Genomic DNA, 15,543 nt, shown 5'->3' with positions numbered 1-15,543 from the left:
TACGTGCCATGTACGTGTACGCGTCGCCATGCAACCTCACATTCCACGCGTGCGTGTCTGCTGCGCGTGCGTGTCGATCTCAGCATCCCAAATCCTTGTTTCTTCATGAGTTCTCCTCTTGCATGCTTTTCCTCTCCATCCCTTTGATCCATTCCTAGCCTTTCGAATCTGAATGCACTAACAAACACATCAAGGCATCTAATGGAATCAAATGTAAATTAAATTTAGCCAATTAAGGCCTAAAAAGCATGTTTTCACACTTAAGCACAAATTAGGAGACAATCATGAAACCATGCTATTTCCTTGGATAAATGTGAGAAAAGGTGATAAAATCCCCTAAACTAAGCACAAGATAAACCCTAAAAATGGGGTTTATCAATCACGCGGAAGCCCTTCATACTTAGGATTCTATCGCCAAACTTGAGCTACGTGAAGTTTGGCGCCACATTCACGTAAGCTAGCACGCAATCCCACGTTTATAGCGCCAAACGCCATTGATGCAGCATTTGGCACCACCATGGTGGAACCAAAATGGATTTTTGTTGTGCTATTGGTGCCAAACATGGAAAGGTGAAGTTTGGCGCCACTTTCTATATGAAATTGGCTCCTTTTCTTCTTTCTGAACTTTGCCAAATTCACTTGAATGCTACCTGAAATCAATCAAATTGTAAAACACTCAAAGTAGCATTCACGGTGGCATAAAACACCTAAATCTTGATTTAATTACATAAAATCAAATGCAAATTCACTAAGAAAATATAAGAAACATGCTCACGCATCAGCCTCCGATGTAGCAAATAGGTTGCAACGTGTTGCTCAAAAGAATCTACCTCATCGGCCTCTAGGTCTAAGTCTTCATCGTTCGACTCTGAGCTTTGAACACCATTCGTGCAAATCTATGGAGTAGGCAGTGGTTCGCTATGGGGTGAACGAAAGGGGCGTAAAGATGAGGCTGCGGGGGCACCAATGCCACTGGACGGGGGAATTTGGTAGTCCACTTGATGGGAGGATGAAGCCACAGTAGATCCTACTTGAGGTTGCTGACATGCTGTGTCTAACTTGGATATCTTCGTGTAACGACCTATCCTGGGCATCTTAACATACATCATTCGGATTATATAGAAGCAAGCACTTGAATATTTTTTTCTCATATAGAAATGCATCCATATATAAAGTAGAAAATCTTCACTACCAAAAAATATTAGGAGGTGCATAATCAAAGTGAAATCCACCATATCCTTGGTTTGGGTATGCATATTGGGGAGGGTTTTGCTCATTGTAGTATAGAGGAGGTTGCTCCTTCCAAATTTGATGTTCCAATCCCATGATGCAACCCAAAATTGAAGTTATCAAGTCCTACAAAATGATCACAACCAAACTCCAAACCAAGAGGGTGATAAGTGATAACTTATAGAGAAAATAGAAAATAAAAACTAAAGACATCAATTAACAAAAGAGACAAAATCCTAATTAATAGCAGAAACAAACAAACAACCAAAAAGTATCTATTCACACCATTCACATATTCACAACAACCAAAATTATAGCACTCGTTTGCACTAGCTCCCCAGCAACGACGCTAAAAACTTGATAGATTGGATTTTGCACCGGTTTAGAATTTCTCAAAAAACAAGAATCACTTCGTTAGTAGCTAGTCCAAACCGGCACTTAAATCCCAAACATCAAAGTTTGATTTTCAAATTAAAATTATAACCGAGAGTAGTTAAACCTCGGGTTGTCTTCCCTAGGAACTAGTGCCAACAAGTGCAAAAAATTGGTTGTGATGATCAATAGGGTTTTTCAATAAAGAAGCAAACAATAAAGAGATAAAAGAACGATCCAAAATTGCAATTAATAAACTAATAAAGGAATAAAAGAACTATGTATGTAATATGGACAAGTAAAGCTTTAAAATTGAAGGAAAAGTGGTTCAAAACATAAATGGAACCTTGACTTGGGACGAGTTATGGAATCCCTTCCTTGCCATAACCACAACTATGATAATTATGATGGATTAATCTCAGTTAGTCTACCTGATGGCCGCGGAAATTGGCGAGTTAAGAATGATTATAAAATATGCGTTGCAAGTATAGTTCTCAACCAACCAGAAATCCGCTTATCAATTTAGAAGGGTGTCACAGAAATTAAAGTTAAAATACTGGGAGTATGGATCCCAGGTCGTCTCCCAACGAGTTGCAGAAAAGTGTGCTATTTTATCAATCAGATGTTTCCAAAAAGGTTTGAGTTGAATGGCAGAGAATTAAATTAGAGGATTTATATAAATTTAAATAAAAGCCATGACTGGGAGTTGATTAGCTGAAAGCCCTATTCTTGTTGGAGTACTCTCAAGATTAATTGACAATTGAGGGTTATTATGTTTAGTTGTCCCTTACTAAGTAAAGAAAAGTCAAACAAGCTGGAATGCTGTTTCTATCCACAAGTTCCAATCCGCTCTTGGGAGGATTGGTGTTAATGACTAGAGAGCAATCCAACAATAAACCCAATTACAATCTTTCTCTTGAGCATCCCAACTCAATGGTTCCTTTCAATCAACTCCCCATCAAGTTAGGGAACTACTCGCTCATTGTAAATGAAGAATTCATAACATAAGAAAGGAAATTAAAGAAAGACATGATAAATAATGATCAAAAGATTAATTAAAAATAAAAGTAATTCTTGTATTGATAAATGCTAAAATAATCCAATGATAAAATTAAGTAAATTAAGGAATATGGAAGAGTAAGAGACAAGTAAAGAGAACGAACTAGAATGTCGAAGTCTTGATGAGGCAATAACTCTTCTCAATATCCCAATGCAAAAACAATGAACATGACAAATCCTAAAAACTATGAATGTGTAGAGAGATAACCTAGGAGAGAGGAAAACTAGATCTAAAAACTAAAACTATGCGGAATGAATGTTGTTGTTGGTTTCTGCATTTTCTCTGGCTCTAGTCTGCTTTTCTGGGCCGAAAACTGGGTCAAAATAAGGCCCAAAATCGCCCCCAACGATTTTGCAGATTATGCAGATCGCGTATGTCACGCGGTCGCGTCATCCATGCGGCCGCATCATTTGGCTTTCTGCTTTGCCACGCAGTCGCGTCATCCATGCGGCCGCGTCACTCGTGCTATTCCATGCTGCGCGGTCGTGTCATCCATGCGGCTGCGTCACTGTGATTTCCTCTCTTTCGCGCGGTCGCGTCATCCATGCGGCCGCGTCACTTCTCGCTGGTCATCTCCTCAATTCCTTGTGTTCCTTCCATTTTTGCAAGCTTCCTCTCTAATCTCCAACTCATTCATGCCCTATAAAGCCTGAAACACTTAACACACAGATTACGGCATCGAATGGAATAAGGGAGAAATAAAATACATAATTAAAAGTCTCTAGAAAGCAAGTTTTCAATCATGCAATAATTTTAGGAAGGAATTATAAATGCATGCCTATTTAATGAATAAGTGGGTAAAGATCATGATAAAACCACATAATTAAACACAATATAAACTATAAAATAGTGGTTTATCAACCTCCCCACACTTAAACATTAGCATGTCCTCATGCTTAGTCGAAGGAGATAAAATGAATGAGTAAGAACATGTAAAACCAGTGCAATGCAATGCAGCCTTTATATATGCGAATGCAACTATATGATTCTTGTCCACTTGATCTAAAGTAAATAAGCTCTTCAAAACAATTACAAATTAAACTCCACTAACTCAATTCTTATACAGTAAGAACAGATAAAAATGCAAGGAGATAGCTCATGAAAGCAGGGAACATAGAAATTCAAGCATGGAACCCTCACTGATGATGTATGTACACTCCAGTCTCTCTAGTGTATAGGGTCATCACTCTATCCTTCTCTAATCATGCTCTCTAATTTTTGTTCTTCTCCTAACGAATCAACAACATTTAATATACCAATGCAAACATCATGAGGTCTTTTCAAGGTTGTAATGGGGCCAAGGTAAGGGTAAGGATACATATATGGCTAAGTAAGCTTATAAATTGAATCTTTAATTAACCCAAGCTTTAACATAACCTATATATATTCTATGTAACTTAGAATTCATACCTAACTACCCAGAAATCTCTTTCACTTCCATACTCATGTATCAACCTTTTATTTTGATTTTATCATACATGCATTGATCTTTGAATGCTTGACTTAGCATTGGGGTGATTTTGTCCCCTTATTTATTTGTGGAATATTTTTGAATTTTTTAATATTTTTTTTTCAACATAAACATAAACATAAACATAGCTTATCAATGCACATAGAGTTTTAATTCTTATAGTTTCACATGAGTAGGTATCCAAATTCCCAGTATATTATCATGACACATTCCCTTATTATCTTTTGCTTCCACAATTTCCCATACTTAAATAACACACACAATTCTATCTTAAGCTAACCAAAGATTCAATTTGGGGTATATACTTGTTTTTCCGCTTAAGGCTAGTAATGTGGTAAAATATAGAACAAATAGAATTTAAAGGCTCAAAGTGGCTAACAAAGGTAATTGAAAGGGTAGGCTTTATTTAGATAAGTGAGCTAAACAAATAATGGCCTCAATCATATGCAAACATATAAAATATAATAAACATTGGACATATAGGATGAAACAAAATATAGATTACAATCATAGAGAAGTAAACACACAAGAATAAAATAATTATGGTTAAATAATGTAACCATTCATAAAAGGCACAAATCTCACAGGTTGTGTGTTCTTTAGCTCAAAAATCATGTTCCAAATACAACTTCAAGCAAATTTAACATAAAAGTTTTAATTAAAATTAGTGAAATTTTGTTCCAAAGATAGGGTCTTAGAAGAAACTTATTGTCTTTTCAATCAAGCAGAACATGCATGCAACAAACCTATTACTATGCAATTTATCCTATTCTATAAAAGAAAAATCTAACTAAATATCCTAATTTATTAGTGCTAGGGAAGAGAAATTACCTCCGGAAGTCAGGTACTGACCGACCTCCCCACACTTAAAGCTTTGCATCGTCCTCGGTGCCATCTGTCAAGAACAAAGGTGGGCTGGTAGCAGTATCTCCACAGTCGGAACCATCATGGCTCCCTGTGATGGTAAAAGAAGTGGAGTCCGGGGTATCTGAATCCTTGAATTTTCCCATGATCAGCTCCTTGAGGTATGTGAATCGGTGCTTGTTACGGCGCTCTCGCATCTTAGCTTTCTGTTCATGCCGATCCAACTTTTCAAGTATCTGATGGAGCAGTTGGGCTGTTGTAGGTGCTTGGGGTGTTGAAGAAGGAATATCTTCAACTGGTTCAGTGGGCTGGCTATTAGTGGCTGCTGGAAGTCTAAGGTACTTCCCGTTGGGGACAAACTGATCATCCCGTGGAAGCATGGCTTTGGTGTCCCCAGCTCTGTAGGAGACTCCGGCTGCTGAGACAAGATCTGAGACCAGGGTGGGAAAAGGTAAGTTGCCCACAATTTGTATGTGTCCCATGGCATTCCGGATATATCTTGGTAGATTCAGAGGTTGGTCTGTAAGGATGCACCATAGTAGAACGGCCATGTCCGCAGTAAAGGAGGACTCGTGAGTGCTCGAAAAGACGTAATGGGACATAATCTGTGCCCATACGTGAGCCTCCAAGGTAAGTGCTGAAGCCGAAATTCCCTTAGGGCGGGTACGATGGTATCCGTAGATCCATCTGATGCCAGGTAGTGCGATAACTCTGAGAACGACGTCCCAGTCAAATTGGTACAGCTGGCGCTTGAGTGCGGCTTCTTGAAAGGCGTCCAATCCTTTTGGAATAGGGGGAAGACTTAGAACTTTTTGAATGGCCTCTTTTGTAATAGAGACTTGCTTCTGACGGACGTAGACAGACTGTAGGGTTCGCAGGTGGAAGTTGGAGTAGAACTCGGCTACCCAAGAAAGATTGACCTGCCTTGGCTGTCTCTGTAGGAAACTCCATTGTCTTCGGGTAATTTGCGACTCAACAAAGGTAGCAATATTGGGCGGGAGGAGAAGAAGGTATTCGTTGTTGTAGTTCCTTTCTGCCAGGATGGGGAACATCTGCTCACAGTATCGATTGGGAAATCGCGCAGTGTCCTTTGCTGGAAAGGCTTTTTCTTTATCATCAACCTTTATGATCCTCTTAATTTTCTTTGTTGAGGGCTTTACCGCAGTTGAAGAGGGTTCTGCCACTAATGCTCTCTTTGTACCTCTTCTTGTTGGTTGTTTAGGAGTAGCTTTCTCTTTTCCTTTCTTGGTGGCCATCCTGAAAAAGGGAAGAGAAAGTAAATTAAATTTAAAGGGGTAAAGCAAGGAAGAGGGTGATGTAAGTGATAATCAATGCATAATAAAGAAGAATGACGTTAACACATGGTCTGGATTACATGTGAAAAGTTCATCAATGGAAATATAGCAAGTGCATGTAAGGACAAGTAAATGCAAGGGGTTTATTGGCATGCAGGCAAAGGCATGAGTAGCATAGATCAAGCATTCAATGTCCAATTTAAAAATGTTATCACTCGTAACTAACTATCACGTTTGTATTGACAATTAAATTCAATGAATAAAATAGTAAGGGGAATTTGTGAAAAGCAAGCATTGAATATTAGAGTAGAAAAAAGTAAAGAAGTTCATAATACCATATGGGCTTTTTCACAAACACATAGCATGTATGTGGAAGAAGTTCTTGAAAATAAGAAATTGAACATACAAGTAATCCCTTAAAAAGCAATATATAATTGTCAAACAAATTTACAACAATCCACAAGCATATAATAATAAATAGTGACTCAAATAAATTGATAACACCAAGTAAAAAGGAAAAAGAAAGAAAAAGAAAATATGAATAATGAAGGTAAAAAGAAAAGAAAAGAAGATGGCATATAAAAATAAGAAGAATAATAGAAAAGTAAGGAGGGAAGGAGAAAAGAAAAGAAAAACCTTGTTAATGGGGGTGGGAGAGAGTAAAAAGTGAGAAAGAGGGAAGAAGGAAGAAGGGAAGAAAAAGAGATAAGGAGGGAAAAGAGAAAATAGGATTTGGGGAGAAAAAGATATGATACTTGGCAAATTAGGAAAACTGTGCAGGGAAAGCGACGCGGTCGCGTGGGGCACGCGATCGCGCGACTTGCGCTTAAAACTGAATGACGCGGTAGTGTCGGTCACGCGGTCGCGTGACCCGTTTTAGGCTAATGGCGCGAGGGTAGCCTCGCACTCGCACAACTATCTGTTCAAAATCATATTAATGCCAAATTTTGGGTGACGCGATCACGTGGGGCATGCGATCGCGTGAGTGGGCTTTAGAAGGATATGACGCGGTCGCGTGGGTCACGCGGCCGCGTGGGAAGGATTATGCATTCAGCACCAATCCAGCACCACGCTCGCACAACTTTCGGTTGTGCACCACTTTGACGTCGAAATCCTGGTCACGCGCCCGCGTGGGGCACGCGGTCGCGTGGGAGGCCATTATTCCCATATGACGCGGTCGCGTGGGACGATTTATGCCATTGGTACGCCTCCAGCCCTGCTCCTGCGTAACTCTCTGTTCATATTATTATTGTCTCCCATCTCCTTGCGACGCGGATGCGTCAATGAGGCGGTCGCGTCGCGTGATTTTTTTTTAATTAAAAATAAAAGTATGGAAATGCAGATGCACGAAATGTCCTAATGAAGAGAAGAGTTATTGAATAATAAAACTAAAAATAAAGAAAAGAATGATCATACCATGGTGGGTTGTCTCCCACCTAGCACTTTGCTTTAACATCCGTAAGTTGGACACTCCACTAGCTCAGTCTTCGGCTATGTGGGGATCTTCCAAGAGGAAGATCTCAAGCTCCTTGTTTTTCTTCAGCTTCTCACCATGGTACAGCTTTAAACGATGTCCATTAACTTTGATAGGTTCAGAGCTTGAAGGATGACTTAGGTGATAGACTCCGTACGGTTCGGCCTTCTCTACTCTGTATGGACCTTCCCATCTTGATCTCAACTTGCCTGGCATGAGCCTCAGTCGAGATTTATAAAGGAAGACTAAGTCCCCAGGTTGGAACTCTTTCCTCTTGATGTGCTGATCATGTACAGCCTTCATCTTCTCCTTGTACAGTCTTGAGTTCTCATAAGCTTCTAGGCGAAAGTTTTCCAGTTCCTGCAGTTGCAACTTCCTTTCAGCTCTGGCTTTTTCAATTCCCATGTTGCATTCCTTTACTGCCCAAAAGGCTTTGTTCTCTACTTCAACAGGGAGATGACAAGCTTTTCCATAAACTAAAGAGAAAGGACTCATCCCAATGGGTGTTTTGTATGCTGTTCTGTATGCCCAGAGTGCATCTTGTAGCCTGGTGCTCTAGTCTCTTCTATGAGGTTTGACCATCTTCTGCAAGATACGCTTTATCTCTCTATTTGACACCTCGGCTTGCCCATTAGTCTGAGGATGGTAGGCTGTTGCAACTTTATGAATTATCCCATGCTTCTTCATTAATCCTATTAGTCTTCTGTTACAAAAATGGGTGCCTTGATCGCTCATGATTGCTCGTGGTGATCCAAAGCGACAAATAATGTGGTTTCTAACAAAGGAAACAACTGTGTTAGCATCATCATTGCGGGTAGAAATTGCTTCTACCCATTTGGAAACATAATCTGCAGCTAACAATATATAGAAATAACCATTAGAATTTGGAAATGGACCCATGAAATCAATGCCCTAAACCAAGATTTTTCTAGTAGTTCTTTGAGGGCCAAAATGTCCTCCACTCTCAAATGAGTGACAGGCCTCTAAGATGGACTGGAATTCTGATTGAGGCACACACCGTCTAATTACTTGGTCAGCGCCACATCTCCATAAATATGGGTCATCCCATATATAATATTTAAACTCGCTTTTCAGCTTGTCTCTTTGATGCTTAGAAAAGTTCGGAGGGAAGGTGCGGCTAGCTAGATAATTAGCTATAGGTGCATACCAAGGGACTATCTCAGATACTGCTTGCAGGTTATCAAATGAAAAATTATCAGCTATAGGAGTGGAGTCATCTGTAATATGTTCAAGGTGACTCAAGTGGTCTGCCACTAAATTCTGGTTACCACTCCTGTCCTTAATTTCCAAATCAAATTCTTGTAATAGCAGTATACAACGTATAAGCCTTAGTTTGGACTCCTTTTTAGATAATAAATACTTTAGAGCTGCATGGTCTAAATGCACTACTACTTTAGTACCAAGTAAATAGGCTCGAAATTTATCCAGAGCGAAAACAATAGCAAGAAGCTCTTTCTCGGTAGTAGTGTAATTCGACTGAGCGGCATCTAAAGTTTTAGATGCGTAAGCAATAACAAAAGGATCCTTACCTTCACGCTGAGCCAGTGCTGCTCCTACGGCATGGTTGGAAGCATCGCACATTATTTCAAATGGTTGGATCCAGTCTGGTCCTCTTACAATTGGGGCTTGAGTCAGTACAGTCTTCAGCTTATCAAACGCTTGTTTGCAATTTTCACTGAACTCGAACTCAATATCTTTCTACAGTAGCATGGATAAGGGAAGTGCTACCTTACTGAAGTCCTTAATGAATCTCCTGTAAAAACCTGCATGGCCAAGGAAAGAACGGACCTCCCTCACAGAAGAGGGGTAAGGTAAACTAGAAATAACATCCACCTTTGCTGGATCTACAGAAATGCCAGTATTAGACACAACATGTCCTAGTACAATTCCTTGTTTAACCATAAAGTGATATTTTTCAAAATTCAATACAAGGTTTGTACTAACACATCTATCTAATACTCTAGATAATCTATCTAAGCAAAGACTAAAGGAATCGCTGTATACACTAAAATCATCCATAAAAACCTCCATACAGTCCTCAATAAGATCAGAGAAAAGACTCATCATGCACCTCTGGAAAGTAGCTGGTGCATTGCACAAGCCAAAGGGCATTCTCTTGTAATCATAAGTCCCAAAAGGACATGTAAAAGTGGTCTTTTCCTGATCCTCAGGAGCTATATGAATCTGGAAATAACCTGTGTAACCATCTAGAAAACAATAATGTGATTTACCTGACAGGCGATCCAGTATTTGATCAATGAATGGAAGAGGATAGTGATCCTTACGGGTTGCTTGGTTGAGGCATCTGTAGTCAATGCAAACCCTCTAGGCATTCTGAACTCTGGTTTTCAGGAACTCTCCATGCTCATTTTTCACTGCAGTAACTCCAGACTTCTTTGGCACCACTTGTACTGGGCTTACCCATTCACTGTCTGAGATGGGATAGATGATATCTGCCTCTAGTAGTCTGGTCACTTCCTTTTTGACAACCTCTAGGATAGTGGGGTTCAGTCTTCTCTGGGGTTGACGGACAGGTCTTGCTCCCTCTTCTAAAAATATTCTGTGCTCACAGACTTGAGGATTGATGCCTACTATGTCTGCCAAACTCCAACCAATTGCCTTCTTGTGCCTCCTCAGCACATCAAGTAGCTGCTCTTCCTGTTGAGAAGTGAGTTCCCTTCCAATGATAACCGAAAACTTCTGCCCGTCTTCAAGGTAAGCATATTTGAGGTGTGGGGGAAGGGTTTTAATTCTAGCTTCTGATCATGTTCAGGCTCTGGGTTGTTTAAAGCTGGTAATAGTGGTAAAGCACTGTCATTGTCTTCTGAGAATGTCCCCACACTTGGACCTTGTCCTGTGTGCTTCTCTTCAAATTCCTCCTGGTGAACTTCAGCCACGGTTTCATCTATAATATCACACTGGAGGATAGAATGATCCTCCGGAGGATGCTTCATAGCTCCATTCAGATTGAAGATCACTACTCGGCCATCTATTTCAAAAGAGTATATTCCTGAGAAAGCATCTAATTTAAACTTTGAGGTCTTCAAGAATGGTCTTCCGAGTAGGATTGATGATGGCTTGTCTGAGTCATTTTGGGGCATTTCTAGGATATAAAAATCAATGGAAAATGCGAGCCCTTTAATGCCCACTAATACATCTTCAGCAACTCCAGCCACTGTGATAATGCTTTTATCTGCTAACACAAAACGAGCTGCTGACCTTTTTAAGGGAGGTAGCCTCAAAATATCATATATAGACAAAGGCATTATACTTACACAGGCTCCTAAATCACACATGCAATCAGAAAATACTACACCACCTATAGTACAATTAACCATACAAGGACCTGGGTCACTACACTTTTCAGGTAAACCTCCCATTAAAGCAGATATGGAACTTCCTAAAGGGATAGTTTCTAATTCATTAATTTTGTCTTTATGGATACATAAATCTTTTAGAAACTTTGCATATTTAGGTACCTGTTGAATAACATAAAAAAGGGGAACAGTTACCTCAACCTTTTTGAATATCTCTACCATTTTGGGATCAGGTTCCAGCTGCTTCCTGGGCTTCCTTGCAAGTTGTGAAAATGGAATGGGAGTGGCATTTTCTGCAGTGTCTGCGCCTTTTAGTGCTTCCTCCTGTGGTTGCACTTCTTCTTCTTCAGCCATGTCCTGTATGTACTCTTCTTCTTCAACATCTTCTATTTCCACTACCTCTTCAGCTGAGGCGTGTTCTGGTGAGCTTGGCTCCTCCTGGTTCCTCTCCTGCAGTGTGGTTCCAGACCTCAGGTTGATGGCATTGATGCCACCCTTTGGATTGGGTAATGGTTGAGAGGGGATTCCACTGGAGCTCAAATGTTGGTTATTGGAGTTATTCATTGATCCTATCTGGGAGACAAGAGCCTACAAAGTAGCGGTCAGACCATTTAGAGTGGCATTAATGTTATTTTCCATGGTCTGTTGTCTCTGATCAATAGATTGTAGTAAGTCATCATTGGCAGATGCAGAAGGATGGGTAATTTGAGAGGTCTACTATTGGATATTCTGTGGTCCTTGGGATTGCCTTAGGTGAGGTGCTTTGTAAGGCTGATTCTGATTCTGCTGCCTGTTGTTGTTGTTATTCCACCTCTGATTTCCCTGATTATCTCTGCCTCTTCTATTGTTGTTGTCCCTTTAATTCTGGTTAGAATTGTCTTGCCATCCATGGTTGTAATTGCCACCATGATTGTACCCTTGGTTGGGGCGGTCATAGAAGTTATGAGTGGCTGCCACGGTGTTGTTTTCCTGCTGGAGCTGCAGACATTCGTCAGTATAATGGCTGTAATCAGCACAGATTCTGCAAACTCTTTGTGGGACTAACTATTGGTTTTGCTGTGCTGGAGAAGGTTGAGCTTGCTGAACTTGTTGTTGATTCAATTGCATTTGCTTCTGCAAGTTGGTCATTTCATAGATACTCTGAGTTAAAGCAGCAGTCTCTCTGCTAGAGGATACTTCTGCAACGGCTTTTGAATGGCCTTGTTTCTACCTGTGATTCCTAGTAGATTCAGCTAAGTCACTGATCAATTGCTATGCCTCATCAGTGGTCTTGTACTTTTTCATAGACCCATTGCTAGCACTTTCCAATGTGGTCTTATCTTGGGGCCTCATGCCCTGTGTGACATAACTGAGTAATACTATCTTGTCAATCATATGGTGGGGGCATGCTTCCAGAAGATTATTGAAGCGCTCCCAGTACTCATAAAGAGTTTCAGAGTCATCCTGAACAATCATGGAAATGTCTTTCCTCAGTTTATCAATAACTTCAGCTGGAAAGAATTTTTCCAAGAATTCTCTTCTCAGTGTATCCCAGTTGGATACAATTGCTGCTGGTTGAGTGTAGTACCACTCTCTTGCCTTTCCCTCAAGAGAAAACGGGAAAGCTTTTAGCAAAATTGAAGTTTCATCTGCACCATCACGCCTGACAGTAGAACAGGCTGCCTGAAAATCTCTCAGGTGCTTGATAGGCTCTTGAGTGGGTAAGCCATGAAACTTGGGCATCAAATTGAGCAGTGCGGTCTTTATTTCAAAGTCTGTAGCCACCGCTGGGTGATGCGCTTGAAATGGTTACATTGTAAAATCAGGGGCTCCAGCCTCCTGGATAGTAACTCTCCTGGCTGCTGCCATGTTACCTGCACATGAAACAACCAAATCAGTAGAACGGGGGCTGGTTTCTTTCTCAAGTGATGTTTCAGATCTGCCCTCAGAGAGGACTAACCAACGCCGAGCTTGCCTTATTCGTGAAATAGTTCTTTCAATCTCAGGATCGAATATTAGCAAGCTTGGATTAGGAAGAGAACGTGTCATCTAACGAAAGAAACAAGCAGCTCATAGTAGCAAAATAAAATAAAATACAAATAAATAAATTCCAATTAATAACTTTAGCACTCAATTGCAACTCTCCGGCAACGGCGCCAAAAATTGATGGCAGCGGAAATTGGCGAGTTAAGAATGATTATAAAATATGCGTTGCAAGTATAGTTCTCAACCAACCAGAAATCCGCTTATCAATTTAGAAGGGTGTCACAGAAATTAAAGTTAAAATACTGGGAGTATGGATCCCAGGTCGTCTCCCAACGAGTTGCAGAAAAGTGTGCTATTTTATTAATCAAATATTTTCAAAAAGGTTTGAGTTGAATGGCAGAGAATTAAATTAGAGGATTTATATAAATTTAAATAAAAGCCTTGACTGGGAGTTGATTAGCTGAAAGCCCTATTCTTGTTGGAGTACTCTCAAGATTAATTGACAATTGAGGGTTATTATGTTTAGTTGTCCCTTACTAAGTAAGGGAAGTCAAACAAGCTGGAATGCTATTTCTATCCACAAGTTCCAATCCGCTCTTGGGAGGATTGGTGTTAATGACTAGAGAGCAATCCAACAATAAACCCAATTACAATCTTTCTCTTGAGCATCCCAACTCAAGGGTTCCTTTCAATCATCTTCCCATCAAGTTAGGGAACTACTCACTCATTGTAAATGAAGAATTCATAACATAAGAAAGGGAATTAAAGAAAGACATGATAAATAATGATCAAAAGATTAATTAAAAATAAAAGTAATTCTTGTATTGATAAATGCTAAAATAATCCAATGGTAAAATTAAGTAAATTAAGGAACATGGAAGAGTAAGAGACAAGTAAAGAGAACGAACTAGAATGTCGAAGTCTTGATGAGGCAATAACTCTTCTCAATATCCCAATGCAAAAACAATGAACATGACAAATCCTAAAAACTATGAATGTGTAGAGAGAAAACCTAGGGGAGAGGAAAACTAGATCTAAAAACTAAAACTTTGCGGAATGAATGTTGTTGTTGGTTTCTGCATATTCTTTGGCTCTACTATGCTTTTCTGGGCCGAAAACTGGGTCAAAATAAGAACCAAAATCGCCCCCAGCAATTCTGCAGATTATGCAGATCACGTATGTCACGCGGTCGCGTCATCCATGCGGCCGTGTCATTCGGCTTTCTGCTTTGCCACGCGGTCGCGTCATCCATACGGCCGCGTCACTCGTGCTATTCCATGCCGCGCGGTCGCGTCATCCATGCAGCCGCGTCACTTCTCGTTGGTCATCTCCTCAATTCTTTGTGTTCCTTCCATTTTTGCAAGCTTCCTCTCCAATCTCCAACTCATTCGTGCCCTATAAAGCTTGAAACACTTAACACACAGATTACGGCATCGAATGGAATAAGGGGGAAATAAAATACATAATTAAAGTTCTCTAGAAAGCAAGTTTTCAAATCATGCAATAATTTTAGGAAGGAATTATAAATGCATGCCTATTTAATGAATAAGTGGGTAAAGATCATGATAAAACCACATAATTAAACACAATATAAACCATAAAATAGTGGTTTATCACTACCATATACATCGAAGAGTAAGTCAAGTGAGCATAATTGTTATTTTCAGTTCTCTTTTGCTTGAGGACAAGCAAACCTTTAAGTTTGGTGTTGACGCTTTGCTTAAGGGTTTTCTGTTTATTTTTATTGCACTAAGGGAGGTGAATCATCTTCACAAAGGAGCACAATCTGAAGAATAAAATGACCGCTCGGATAACTGAGGTGGTTGAGTTCCTTTCATTTTTTATTCCTTCCCACTTTTATTATGTTATGTTCCAGTTTTCTGCTACTTTGTTTTGTTTATTGCATGATCCTTATTAGTAGATTCATAGGTTCTAGTTTAATTTTCTATTAAGTGCTTTAATTCTGAAAGATGTCTCATGTATTGCCTATTGAGCTTGAAATCAAAAAGAAAGAAGAACAGATGTAGTGCATGAGAATTTGAGTTTAATTTTTAGAGTAGTCTCATTTACTTAGATGTGGTGGCAATACTTTTTGTTTTCTGAATGAATGCTTGAACAGTGCATATTTTTGATAGTGAAGTTTATGAATGTTAAAATTGTTGGCTCTTGAAAGAATGATGAAAAAAAGAGAAATGTTATTGATAATCTGAAAAATCATAAAATTGATTCTTGAAGCAAGAAAAAGCAGTGAAAAACACAAAGCTTGCGAAAAAAAAAGCAGAAAAAGCCAATAACCCTTTAAACTAAAAGGCAAAGGATAAAAAGGATCCAAGGCTTTGAGCATTAATGGAGAGGAGGGCCCAAAGGAATAAAATCTTGGCCTAAGCGGCTAAATAAAGCTGTCCCTAACCATGTGCTTGTGGCGTGAAGGTGTCAAGTGAAAAGCTTGAGACTGAGCGGTTAAAGTCGTGATC

Source organism: Arachis ipaensis, chromosome B10 (genome assembly GCF_000816755.2).
Source record: "Arachis ipaensis cultivar K30076 chromosome B10, Araip1.1, whole genome shotgun sequence".
Classification (NCBI taxonomy): domain Eukaryota; kingdom Viridiplantae; phylum Streptophyta; class Magnoliopsida; order Fabales; family Fabaceae; genus Arachis; species Arachis ipaensis.
Note: the sequence above shows the minus strand (reverse complement) of the source record.